This window comes from Artibeus jamaicensis, unplaced genomic scaffold (genome assembly GCF_021234435.1).
Source record: "Artibeus jamaicensis isolate MK-2021 breed Jamaican fruit bat unplaced genomic scaffold, CSHL_Jam_final scaffold_286, whole genome shotgun sequence".
Lineage (NCBI taxonomy): Eukaryota > Metazoa > Chordata > Mammalia > Chiroptera > Phyllostomidae > Artibeus > Artibeus jamaicensis.
In genome coordinates, this window is record NW_026522034.1 from 11,276,835 (window position 1) to 11,291,232 (window position 14,398).

Genomic DNA, 14,398 nt, shown 5'->3' on the forward strand with positions numbered 1-14,398 from the left:
TAGAAAAAATATATTTCTGAACCATTTTAAAGTAAATTTCAGCCATCATTATCATTCATCCCTAAATATTTCAGCATATGTCAAGTAATTAAGAACAAGGAAATGCTTTTATATAAATATAATACAGTCACCACACATATTAACTTAAAATTAAAAACCCAAAATGAGAGGTAACAATCATTTATTTGTAATTAAAGAGTTGCAGTTTGGGAACCACACACTCAGGCAAAAACCCAAGTAGTGTTACAATTACAGGGTAAGGCAAGGGGTTTAATGAGAAAAGGAAAGGAATATTTTCATGAAAAAAAAAGATTTTCTATTGCTTCTGCCAAGCTGAGTTACTCTTTAACTATGCATGATTGGTTACTGATTTTCATTTCAGGTCATCAACAGTCATTAGCCTGTGGGGACAGAATACCTACTGGTCTAGTTCTAGCCCAGTCCAAACAGTTCAGAAGTACTTCCTCTGGAGGGGCAGCTCCAACCCCAGTCTCCAAATGGCTCCACTTATCTCAACTTTCACACATCCGAGAAATTTAACACTGATACAGTTATATCGTCTAATATTTTATTTTTAAAGTCTCAAATTACTCCAAAAGTTCTTTGTATATTTTTGCTCCAGAATGTAATAGAAGATAAGATAATGCATTGCATTTGAATGTAGAGTATCTTTGGTATAAAGAAAAGTGCCCTTCTTTTCATCTAAATATTCTACAGTTTTTAGAATAAACTATTCTTTAATCTGGAATTACCTGATTATTTTCTTATGGTTAAATTTAGGCTGAACAGTTTGGAAAAAAATACCAACTAAGAAGTGAGTACTTATTTTTTAAATTTGTATTTCTTTTTAGAGAGGGGAAGGGAAGAGAAAGAGAGGGAGAGAAACATCAATGTGTGGCTGCCTCTCACTTGCCCCCCACTGGGGACCTGGCCTGCAACCCAGGCATGTACCCTGACTGGGAATTGAACCAACAACTCTTTGTTTTGCAGCCCACACTCAATTCATGAAGCTACACCAGCCAGGACAAAACATTTTTTTCCCTTTAAATTAAAGTTATCAACATTATAATTATTATTATGGTAGCTATTGTTTATTGTGTACTAATTCAGTTCCAGCAATTTTCATTTACTCTTTCCAACAAACTTATTATATGTATTATTATATTATTCCCGTTTTGTAGATGAGAACATTGTGAGTAAGAGAAGTTAAATAACTTATCTAAGGTTTTACATTTAGAAATTGAAAAGCTAGAAGGAGAATGCAATTCTTTCAGCTATAATGTCAAATTTTAACCACTGCTGCATTAATCCTTTTGCAACACCAATTTTTCAAACTCCACTGTATTTTCAATCTCCTCCCTAAACACTACTTTTACTTCTCTATTGGAACTCAAAATCATTTGTCATTACCAAGACATATTGCTTCCCCTGTGGCCTTCCAAAGTAGAGACTGCTAATTTTTCCCAAGTTCTAGTACTTAAGAGCATTTTCCTAGTTCGCTCGTGCCAGATCTAAATTGTTGGCCCTCTGTACTCTGTAGCTTTGAAGCTAATGCTTAAGAACTCTCTTTTACATCTGACTTCTCAACAGTCTTTTCTTCACATTTATTGAGTATTGCGGCTCTGATTTACCATTATTTTAGCCATTCGAAATGCCATAATTAGAAAAATATGTAGCTTAGTATGTCCTACATTACATTATCAAGCACTTAGACTAGACAGTAGGTTTCATAATTTCCAGAGATGATGTTCAATCCTTAACACTTTATGAAGTAGGTATAATTATTATTATTATTAAATTTTACTTTTAGAGAGAGAGAAGGAAGGGAGAAAGAGAGGGAGAGAAACATTGATTGACTGTCTCCCATCCACACCTGACCAGGGACCAAACCTGCAACCCAGGCATGTGCTCTGACCAGGAATCAAACTGGCAACGTTTCAGTTTACAGAACAACTCTCAACCAACTGAGTCACACAGGTCAGGGAAAGTAGGTATAGTTACTATTAAACTTTTATAAATGAGGAAACTGAAGCAACAATAACTAATTTGTGCATAGTTACAGAAATGATGAAGCCAGGACTTAACCCAGGTTGGATCTTTCATTGCTTACACTCTCCTGTCTCGAATAATACAACAAAATAAAAGACTGGCAACTTTTTCAATTAGGCAGTTTTCTGCAATGGGGAATATGGTTGGTACCCTCTAGTCTTGAGGGAAGTATTCAGCACCCTGGGGTGATAACCATAATCTTATGATAAAAACAGGTGATATAAATTTATGACAGTGAATCAGAACTTGAGGAAAATTTGGGGAAAGTGGATGTACCATCAAAGACATAGATAATAATTTCTTTTAAGAATGACTTCTACTTCAGGCGGTACTTAGGTTGCTTGCCTTGCTCCTCGAAACCTTCAGATGATGGTGTTGAATTAGTTCTCATTGAGATTTTCCGTGTTTCTTCCTAATTTCAGTTAAAAAGAAGATGAATTTCTTTCTTCACTCAGTCTAAGTGCCATCCCATTTCCAGCTTCATAATAACTGATAATGAAAATGTCCATTTCTTTTAGAAAAACATGAAACCCAAACCTCCTTAACATACTTTCAAAATGAGATAATCTTGACTTTCACAGCTCAGTCAAAATTGATCACAGTACTCCACAGTGCTTTCCCAAATCTGAGTTATTCAGTCTTAATTTATACAGTGTTCAGACTCCATCGGTCCAGTTAGGATAGCGATAATGCCAGTCCAATCAAGCTTTCTGTCACATTCTTTCCATCAGCTCGATCTGGAGAGAATGTTCAGCCACAATGTGCTTTCCACGTCTCCCTTAATTATGCAGTTTTCTGAGAACTTCAAATGCCTTGAAAAATAAAAAAACTAATATGCCTTGAACTGCTTCTCTTTTCTTCTTAAAATTAGTATCCTAGATGTTTACCTAGACAACCACCGATATCAGAATTTTAGAGCCGGAGACAACTTGAGAATTAGTCTAAACCATTATTCAGGTAAAAAGATATTTCTTTCTGAATGGCTATGTGATGCTTGGTCATTTATCTAGTTAATGCCAGTGCCTTGACTAGAATCCAGTATCTCTATATCTAAATTCAGAGAGTAGTATTTATAGGAAAATACACATGATTTTTCTGTCTGCTCTTCTTGCAGGAGTCATCTTTAAGAAGAGTTATAGGCATGGAAAGTATTAATTTATATCAGAGAAAAACAAGTTTTGATATAATTCAAGCGGTCCTCTGTCACAGAAAAATGTCACAATGTACACATATATTGTGTACAAAGGTGGGCAAGAGTATGTTTACAGTTGTTCATATGAAATATAATAATTAATAAATAATATAAGAATAAACTCTGTGATTTGCATACTCACAACTGTAAGCCTGCTTTTGCCCACCCTGTATGTACGTGTGTGTCTGTGTGTTGAAAGTAGTAGTCTACACCTATAATATGATTTTTTTAGGAAGCATGAATTATAAGTCTCCGTTTTGGTGTGCTAGGACTCTGAAACAGGAGTTGGCCTATTTTTTCTGTAAAGGGTTGTATAGTAAATATTTTCAGCTTGGTGGGCCATATGGTTAATCTGCAGTAAGAATAGGACCATAAACAGTATGCAAATCAATGGGTGTGGCTGTGTTCCCATAAAAATTTATTTATAGAAACAAAAGACAGGCTGGAGTTTTCCAGCTCCTACTCTAGACTGATGCACATGCCCCTTTGATGGGTCAGTCATTTTTTTACATATTTACTGAGCAAATATTGTATTCTGGTAACTACTCTAGACATTGAAGTTAATGCAGCAAGGAAAACAAAGTATTCAACACTTGTTCCATGAAGCTCAGAGTAGGTGACCATCAATCTATAACATAGTATGTAGTAATTAATAATAATAAATTAACAACTGAATAGAGAGTACTTTTGGTGAGGATACGCACCATGAAGAAAATTACAATAGAATTAGGGTATAGAGTTTGAAGGGGTCAAGGAAGTTCCGGCTAATTAAAACAAACAAACAAACAAAACAAATACAATGGGCCAAGAAATTCTCTTTGACGAGGTAACACTTGAGCATAGAACTGAATCCTGTGGATATAAGCACCATGATGACATTTCAAAAATTTAGTTAAAAGTTCTGTATAGCTATTCCATTTGCCTTTTTTCCTACCTCCCTCAACAGCAATTAGTTCTTTTAATGTCTGATTTAAATGTGTCCTGTGTATGATTGTAAATTGATATCATTCTTTATTACCTATTTCACCTGCCCCCCAAACACCTTGGTAAGGGGTGGGGTCACCTGCCTGATGCAGAAGGCTATTGAAATATCCACTCCCTAGTATTTATGAACTAAGGTGGCAGCATTGCATTTTGGCATCTGAGCCAGAGAAAACCTTAACACCACAAAATTCCTAGCCAGACAGCACTACCATCTTCAAATATTTTATTTTTAAACAGAAAAGAATCCTTAAGTGTATTGCAATAGTCCACAAGTTTAGAGATAAAATTCCCTAAATTCCTAACCAACTAAGACCAATTATATATTGTACCTTAAAAATTGTTTGAAATAATTTTATGATCTCACTATGTAGGCTTACATTTTGCATTCTCGCAAACCATAAAATTGGTATACTCCATAAGAGAAAGGAATTCCTACACTGTACTAATCCATATATTAAAAATATTTACTGGGTACTTCTTATGTGCCAGGCATCATGGAAGGTGTTAAGTCTATAATAGTGAAGAAGATGGTCTGTATCCTGCTCATATGTTCTGGGAGGGCATAACTCCCATGCCCCACTTCCAGCTCCCTCACCGCATTACTGTGGTACAGCTCTGCCCAGGTGTGAACAGTGTCTGTCCTTGTATCACCAGCCCAGACCTCCACTTCCCATCCCAAAATCCCTCTCAAGGGAATGACCCCATGGGGATTACTAGGCACACCAGAAGACAGACAAATGTCATGGACTTCTTTAGACCAGTGAGGATAGAGCCAATGAATAAATGAGTTTCTCTTTCATCTTCAAGGCAGACACCCATGAGAGGAATTTTATAACATTTCTTACCAGCTCCAGTGGGACAGAGCAGTTATAAGCTTTAGTGACCTTCCTTCCTTCCCTTCTTCCTCCATTCCTTTCCTTCCTTCAGTGTGGTCTCTCAGTATAAAATTTACTCACTACAGAATTTACTGGTCTCTCAGTTTGGAATTTATATCCCTCACATAAATAAACAATTATAAAGAATATTTTGAAGACCTATGTGACCGTATTGCTGAAGTAGTTCACCAAGTCTAAAGGGGCATAGAAGGGATCTTAGAGGAAGCGATGCTTAGGCAGGGAGATCCAGGCAGAGGAAACAATGTACAGAGACCTGAGGACTGAGGCAGGATGACTGTTCTGGAAAAATAAGAGGCAGCTAGTGTGGCTGACCTGTAAGATACCAGCAATTACAGAGGGGACCAATTACCTTACAGGCAATATGGGCCAATTTTTGACTATGCTCCTAAAAGCCATAGAGACCTACTTAAGAAGAATTTTAAACAGAAGAACTTTGAATGTATTTGCAGAGGTGAGGGGTTTGTTTGTTTGTTTTAAGATCACCCTGGTTACCTAATGTGTACAAAGACAATAACCACAAAATAACAAAGAACAGTTTTAAGGAAAAACCACCAAATGTATTCCCAAATATTATAGTTGAATATAAAGTCCTTATTTACTAGCTCTCAGATTCTTTTTCCTGATCCACAAAAGAAGGATCTCTAAAAATTTCCCAATTCTGTCAGCTCTCTTCATTTTTCTACTTCAACACTTAAAATATTATGATTTAAAATAATGATTTCTTCATTATTTCCATAAACTTACGTACAATTAAATATTAATTTTTAGTTCTTGCACTTCACAAGCCTTAGCAACTTCAGACACTGATTAAAGTAGAGCTTTATTTTTTCAGCCCAGAGTTGTTGAATGATTCACGTAATGTCTTCAGCCTGGTCAATGTTCAACAGATATCATTTGTTATCAACACATAACTAATACTAATTTAAAAAGTATGTTCTATTGAATTTTAAACAAGTTGAAGGTAGGAGCTTTGCTTGATTCACTTTTATCTTCAACATCTACCATAATTACTTACAGGCAAATTGAATGAGTAAATAAATGAATGCATTTCTACCCACTTGAGTAAGGCAACCTATCTGGACATTAGTCAAGTGAGAAAGAACTCATTTATTCAATCACTGTCACTTATGGGGGAAGAGCCATACAGCTCAGTAAGCCCTCACCTTACACTCTATTTCTCCATGTCTTGTCTTTTCCCAGAGGGGCCTTGTTGAAATGCCTTGCCTCCCTAAAATACATAGATAATCAGGACTCTCACCTCAAATACTATTACAAACTGTGGAGCTCTGTCCTCTTATGAATTAAAATGCCCATATTTTGAAATGCCCATCTGTGTGTGCATGTTTTTTTTTTAAATTAGTACGCCAGGTTAAATATTGGCCAGACATTGTCTTCAATTCGTATTAAAAATCACCTTTTCTCCCTGCAATACTTTTCAGAAAATATGACAAATATTTTAAAAGTTGTATGAAATTTGATGTTGTATAATTGCATAATATTACCACTAATTCAAAATTAGAATTCAAAACATCGATTTTATAATCAAATGGCCAAGTACAATCTACTTTCTTGAAAATGTTTCCCCAGATCTCTCTCCATTTGTACACTCTACTCCAACACGCACCGTGGCCCATTAGATGTTTCTGCTTGATTAATTCTGCTCTTGGCATTGACAGAACTCCTGGGAGAGGTATATCCCTCTACACCCCACTGCCACAGACTGAAAAGAATCCAAACATTTCTCCCATGCTTTATCACTCACAAACTGCTTACTCTTTGATCCTTACAATAGTTCTGTAAGGTAACTTATTCCTACTTAGGTAAGGAAAGTAAAATGAAAATCATAAAAGTTTAAGTTCTTTGAAGTAACATAGATAATGTAGAATCAGGAACAAACAAAGTCTTTGATGTGGAGATGTTTTGCCCTACATCTCCCATCCCTTGCTATACCCAAATAAGATCCCCAATACACCTGGCAACCTCGTTCTACTCACCATGCCTGAGATATATCATGTAAGTTTTCCTTTCTAAATTACTGGTCAAAAAGTCCCCTACTTTTGGTTTAAAGCCCTGGTTTAAAAATGTCATAAAGAAAATGTATGAAGAACTTGTGAACACCAGGAAAAACAAGTTTTCCCCATAGACCTATGTGTAGGGACAATAGGAACACAGGGATGTTCACATTCACTCTTAAAGAGCATGTAAGTGTGCTCAGCATCTCTTAGTTACTATTTCTGAGGAAGAGATTATGTCCCATTGCTACAGTGCTTCAGATATTTCAAGAAATGGTACCAGCCACTGCTGCTTCTTGCTTTATCTCTTTTTAAAATGTGGAGTGAGATTTACATTGAACACAAATACCATACTTGCCAAGATTTCTGTGTAAGTTATGACAAAATCAGGACCTCTATTAGTCTTCTTGATCTCACTATTTCATGCCTTGTTTCTGAATGACAGAGAAGAGCATGTCTAAGTCCTAGACCTCTGCATGACTAGGTCTTTTGCCTTGGTTTCTGTACACAATGTGCCAAACTCTGACAAAGATCCTGCTCCCCACATTTCCTAAGCATTGTGTGATTCCTCTTATAAATTGATATCTAAGCCTGGTTGACTCAAAATTCTACCATCTTTCATTGAAGCTGCCACTACCATGTCAGTCTGTAAAGATTAGTCTTCCCCATAGAAAATTATAGGCATTATACTGACTTACACCTGAACATGCTGTGCCTGCAGTATATAGATGTTGAGCAATTCTATCATGATTTATTTGCCTGCCTTCAAAGAATTAGACTCTACCTTGGTTACATTCTTCCAATCCAGATGCATCAGCTCTGACTTTCGCTATTATTCCCACTTCTAAAAAACAATGATTTAGAAGTTTGACATCATCTTTCTACACATGCATAAATCATATGAAAAGAGGTTTTTTTAAAGAATAAAAGTACAGAGGACTTCTAGTCAAGATGGCAAGGTAGGCACACATGGCTCACCTCCACGCACAACCACATCAAAATTACAACTAAAATATGGAATGACCATCACTCAAGAATGTCATAAATCCAGCTCAATGGAAGTCTGACAACTATGGAATTGAAGAAACCACATCAATTCAGACTGGTAGCAGAGGCACAGATGCAGAATGGACTGTTCCCATGCCCACGTGGATTTGGGAGGATATCTCAGGAGTAAAGAGTCCCAGACCCACACCAGGGCCCCCAGGCAAGGAAGATAAGTCCCACAACTTCTGGCTGCAAAACCAGCCAGGATTGAGATGGTGGAGGAGGCTGCTGGAGCCCTAAGCTCCTTCTTGGAGAACCCACAATGGATGCACCTACTCAGATGTGCTCCCCCTGAGCTCCAGCACAGGGGTGGCAGCTTGAAGGGCACCAGTGATATACAGGGAGAGACTACAGTGTCTGGCATCAGGATGAGCAAAGATGATTGTCCCTTTGCTGAGCCCTACCTTCACAAAGTTCTCCTGGCTAATGCCATATCTGAGACTCCATCAAGGCTCCAGTAGCTTGCTGTGATCATATAGTGATTAGTACTCCGTGATGAGAGACTCCATAAGCCTGGCTAACACTGTGTGGCCCACCTTGAAGATTCCCAGAGGCTCAACCCAATCCAATTTATGGGCCCACCCAAGCTGCTTTTCCACCAAAATGTCTCATATTGGCTCCTAAATCCTATCAAACAAGCAACAGCTGGCTCAAATAAGCCCTAGCAGCAGCCAGACTAGAGTCACAGCTTGGCTGCACCTGGGAATCTACAAGCCTAGCCCAAGTAGCAGCCACCTCAGATTGCTTTACAGCTCACGCAGGGTGCCCCAGGCAAAACACAGGTGGGGGCTGACTTTGGCTTGTACCGCCCAGGAAACCCCAAGGCCAATGCACCCGATGGACAGCTATAAACCATGTTGGAGCACTACCACATTGGCCCTTCACAGCTGATCCTCCACAGAGGGCAGAAGGTGGTAAGTGGGCACTGCCAGTCCTTGCAGCTGACTGGCCTAAGTAAATCCCTCCCACTGATCTGCCAACAGCAATCAAGGCTCAACTATAAAAAGAGGGTGTACTCAGCCCACATGAAGGGTGGACCTCCAGTACCCAGCTTGGTTGATAGGGTAGGCTATGCCATTAGACACTACAGGACACCTACTACATCAGGTCACACTACCAAGTCACAGAGTCGAAGCAGGTCTACCTAATAGAGACAAACACAGGGAGGCTGCCCAAATGAGAAGATGAAGAAACATGGCCCAAATGAAAGAACAGATCAAAACTTGAGAAAAAGAGCTAAACAAAATGGAGATAAACAATCTATCAAATGCAGAGTTCAAACTACTGTTTATAAGAATGCTCAAGGAACTTAGTCTAGACCGCAGCGGCATTAAAAACACCCAGTCAGAAACAAAGGATATACTAATTGAAATAAAGAATAATATACAGGGAAATAACAGTAGAGTGGATAAAGAATCAAACCAATTATTTGGAATAGAGGAAAAAAACACACATGCACATACACACACAGGACCCAGAACAACAAGGAGGGAAAGAGTTTTAAAACAATGAGAACAGTATAAAGAGCTTCTGGAACAACTTTAAGAGGTTTGGCATTCACTTCATATGGGTGCTAAAAAGAGGAGAGAAAGAGCAAGAAATTGGAGATCTATTTGACAAAACAGTGAAAGAAAACCTCCTTAATTTGGTGAAGGAAATAGACCTGCAAGTCCAAGAAGTGCAGATAGTCCTAATTATGATGGATGCAAAGATGCCCATTCCAAGATACATCATTATTAAACAGTCAAAGATTAAAGATAAAGATAGACTCTTAAAAGCAAGAGAAAGGAAGTTAGTTACTGGAAGGTTGCCAGATTGGGGGTGGGGGTGGGGAATGGGTGAAGAGGTGAGGGGAGTAAGAAGTACAACTAGGTAGTTACAGAATAGCCATGGGGATGTAAAGTACAGTATAGGAAATGAAGTAGCCAAAGAACTTATACACTTGACCCATGCACACGAACAGTGGTAGGGGAATTGACTGAGGGAATTGGGAGTGCTGGGTGGAAGGGGATAAAGAAGGAAATATCAGGACAACTGTAACAACATAATCAAAAAAATTTAATTTAAAAAATAAAATAAAATAAGAGTACATAAAACACAATAGTGATGTTTATTAAAATTGAAAAATTTTGGACAATGCTCCACATCCCGATTATAGAGGGCTGGGATGTGGCCTAGTAATCTGTACTCTTAAAAACTACCCCAAATGATTTCAGTGGAGATGTTCTGAGGGCCACAGTTTTAGTAACACTGATCTAGAGGCTATAAAGTTTATATACAAAATTTTCCAATAAATTGTTGAATGGGATAGCAGTTCATTTGCAAACTATGTTGTTCTGTTAAGCACAGTTTCTTGCTTAGATTCTTTTTTTTTAATTTATTTTTTATTGATTATGCCATTACAGTCGTTCTATTCCCCCCTTCATTCCCTTCCACCCTACCTCCCCATCCCCATTACCCCCCTTTAGTTTATGACCATGTGTCTCAAGTTGTTTAGATTCTATATTTCCCATACTATTCTTGTCCCCCCATCTATTTTCTATCTACTATCTATGCTACTTATTTTCTGTACTTTCTCCCCCCTTCTCCTCTTCCCACTCCCCTGTTGCTAACCCTCCTTGAGATCTTCATTTCTATGTTTCCAAATGTTAAAGAGACTTATCTAAGAAAAAGAAGTTAAAAAAACATGAACAGTGAAAGGACAGCAAACTCACAGTTATTAACAACCACACCTAAAACAAAAGCAAACTAAAAGGACATCTAGATCTTGCTTAGATTCTATATTGCAGGGGTGGGTAAAGAAAAATATATATTCTGACATACTATAAGATTTTTTTTAATGTCATCAATTTCCTTTGGAAAACTTAGTCATAAATGACAATTAGAAAATTTATATTTTGTTCTTTAGTAAAAATATGCAACATAAATTTTTTTGTGTATGTTCCTAAATATATGTCAGACATGGTGACATATTCTGGACAAGCTGGAAGGATGATAGATACCAAAAATGCTTATTTTATTCAAATTTTTAAAGTAAAATGTAAAAGTTTGGTCAAAATATGAATACAAAAAACAAAAGATATTTATTCTTCATGATTTTTAAGACTATCAAGATAATTGATTAATATTTTTTAATTTAAGAGTGGCTACATGCTACTTAAAAATATAATTAAAATTAGTACGTAACAGAATTGCTATCTACATTATCTTTCAGAGATACCCACTTCTCTAAATCAAGCATTTTATTTAAAATATGGGAATGGAAAAACCTGAATATAGTTTAGTCTTTACAAGTTCTTAGAAAGTATGCATTAAAGCTTTTAACAATTTGGTACATCTATATTTAATCTCTTTCCTTAATCACTATGAGTTATTTTAATTCATCACATTCTCTCAAAAATTATAGCTTTTATTAAATTTTAATTTTTCTCCCTTTCATTCAGTGGAAGAATAGTTTCCAAGTAATAGATTTCAATGGTATACATTAGCCTCAGTGAGTGCATGGCTTCTATGAGCACTCCCAAACTTTGCACTAAACACTATGAGAAAACAAATCCTATGATAAATAGACAGTGATTATACACATCAATAATGTGCAGTAAGCCCAGGCTTCCTGGGTGTGGCTTTGTGGTGTGGTGTGGTGTGGCTCAGTGGGTTGAGCACAAGCCTGCAAACCAAAGGGTCAAGTTTTGATTTCCAGTCAAGGCACAAGCCTGGGTTGCAGGCCGGCCCCCGAGTGGAAGGTGCTTGAGAGGCAACCACATATTTCATTCTTTCTCCTTCTCTTCCCCTTCCTCTAAAAAATAAGTAAATACAATATTTTTAAAGGAACGTGCAATAACTGCAATCTCTTTTCATTCACAAAATGTAAAAGTGATTTCTAGAGTAATAGAAGTTTTAAAGAGATGATAGCCAACATAAGACAGTTTCACAATACTCTGGTTAATCTGAGATTATCTAGAAAAGCAATGTAGATAATACAGGTAAGTATGAATGGACATTCACAATCACATACCAAACCTGCATCCAAACTCTTGTTACAGAATAATTTCAAGTCTGTAACAAGGAAAGGGATATTATAGCTTGTATATTCTAAACAACAGATTCTCTTCTTGTGTGTGTGTGTGTGCATGTGTGTATAAAATGGATTAACACTGCATTTTACATAATTCAAAGCCTTTGTTTCATATTTAAGAATAATCATGTTTTTAGGCCAGATCACAGTAGTTGGATTTCTTAGCTGGTTAATTCTCATAAGAACAAAGTTTTGTGGCATTGTGAGTTAAATTGTATTCCCCCTAAAAGATATAGAGATGTTCTAACCCTTAAAAACTGTAACGGTGACCTTATTTGGGAACAGAGCCTTTGCAGATGTAATCAAGTTAAAATGATGTCATACAGGGTTGGAGTGGGCCCCAGACCCACTGACAATGTTCATGTAAGAAGGCTATGTGAAAACACAGACACACACGGAGAAAAGATGGACGTGTCAGATAGATTGGAAGTGTTGTAGTTACTCAACAAGGAATGCCAAGGGTTGTTAGCAATCGCCAGAAGCTAGGAAAATGCAAGAAAGAATTAATGCCTGGGGCCTGATGAGGACGTGTGCCCTGCTGAAACCTTGGTTTCTAACTTTCAGTCCCCAAAACTGTGAGATAATATGGTTCTGTTGTTTTTAAACACCAGTTTTTGATACTTTTTTTTGCAGAAGACTTAGGAAATACATGCTGGTGGGTTTTTTCTTCACTTGCTAAAGTATTATATATTCAACAAACAGCATCATAAGTACATCGAAATCCAAATACTAGAGGGTCAACTAAGCATATTCACTGTCAGAAGGACTTGATTCAATGTGTTCGGCTCAAGCAATTAAATCCAAGGTCGTGGCTCAACAGTATGAAAATTGACCACACATCTTAGAATTTTAATTTAATAATGATTATTCCATAGTACAGATGTTAAATATATGAGCTCATTATTTTCCATAGAATTATAACCTTACTATAACTTAAGAATCTGTGTGGCTTCCCTGACTACAAAGGACTAAATCTTTAATTTTCTTTCTTTTTTTAAAATATGAATGCTTCACAGATCTGCATGTCATCCTTGCACAGGGGCCATGCTAATCTTCTCTGCACCATTCTGGTTTCAGTGTATGTGCTGCCAAAGCGAGCACTAAATCTTTAATTTTCAGTGTACCTTTACTTCTGAAAATTCTCTTGCTATACTATATCATTAATTACTACACTACCAATGGAATTTTGTTAAGTCTATAAAAATAAATCAGTTCTTTATCATAATCATTACCATTTCTCATATGCTTAATGACAGGATATTGTGACTATTCCTTTTGCTAAGAAATTATGAGAATTTATAATAATTTTTTCTTTTTCTGATAAGTCTCAATTTTTTTAAAGGGACAGAATGATCAATCATTTATTGTATACTTATTTTATATTTATGAAATTTAGAAATATTTAAATTTCATCTCATTTCAATTTATTTCATAAATAAAAATAAAAATTAACTTTAATAGTTATATCACTTTTTAAAAAGTTAAGTAAAACTTCTTTATAAATTCTTGAGGCTTAGCGATCATTACATTAATTTCATAGTAAAAATTTACTTCTTTTTTTTTACTAAAAGTTAAAACTTAAGATCATTAGTTAAAACTTAAGTTCCTTATCTCAACGGAATATTATTAGCTCTCTTTGAAAAGAAAAAAAATGGGCCTACTGTGGAATGACAAGGGCACCCTACAAAGTCAAGAACATTAAAATTGCCAAAGAGCTAAATCTTTCAAAGTGTTCATGAGAGACATTAATGATGCAAAATAATCATATAAGGAATCAATTATTTTATAAGTAACTAAGGGTTAGGACCACCTCAAAGTTACAGGAGAAATATAAGACATGTATGGGGAATGGCAAAAGTAGGCTTATAGTTGTTTGTGTGGAAAATAATACAATGATTAATGAATAATAATGCAAGAACAAACTTTGTTTCACATACTCACTACTGTAAACCTACTTTTGACCACCTGTGATATATACACCCATAATTTGGGAGGATTTAATCTAAGAATAATAAAACAATATTTTTAAATGCCTCATCTCATAACATTATTTTTAAGAAAAACAAGTCATTACATTGTAACCAAAAAGTGTTTATACAAACTCTTTGAAAAGATAAAAGAAAAAATTGGAGTAATCATAAAA

The 14,398-nt window shown here is 36.3% G+C and overlaps 1 non-coding gene across 1 annotated transcript; it reads right to left on the reverse strand.

The window, feature by feature from the left end:
- Positions 1-13,249: 13,249 nt before the first annotated feature.
- On the reverse strand, positions 13,250-13,356 carry LOC128626113 (U6 spliceosomal RNA). Its single transcript, XR_008390021.1, has one exon. It is a non-coding gene; the product is annotated as a U6 spliceosomal RNA (small nuclear RNA).
- Between the last annotated feature and the right edge of the window lie 1,042 nt (positions 13,357-14,398).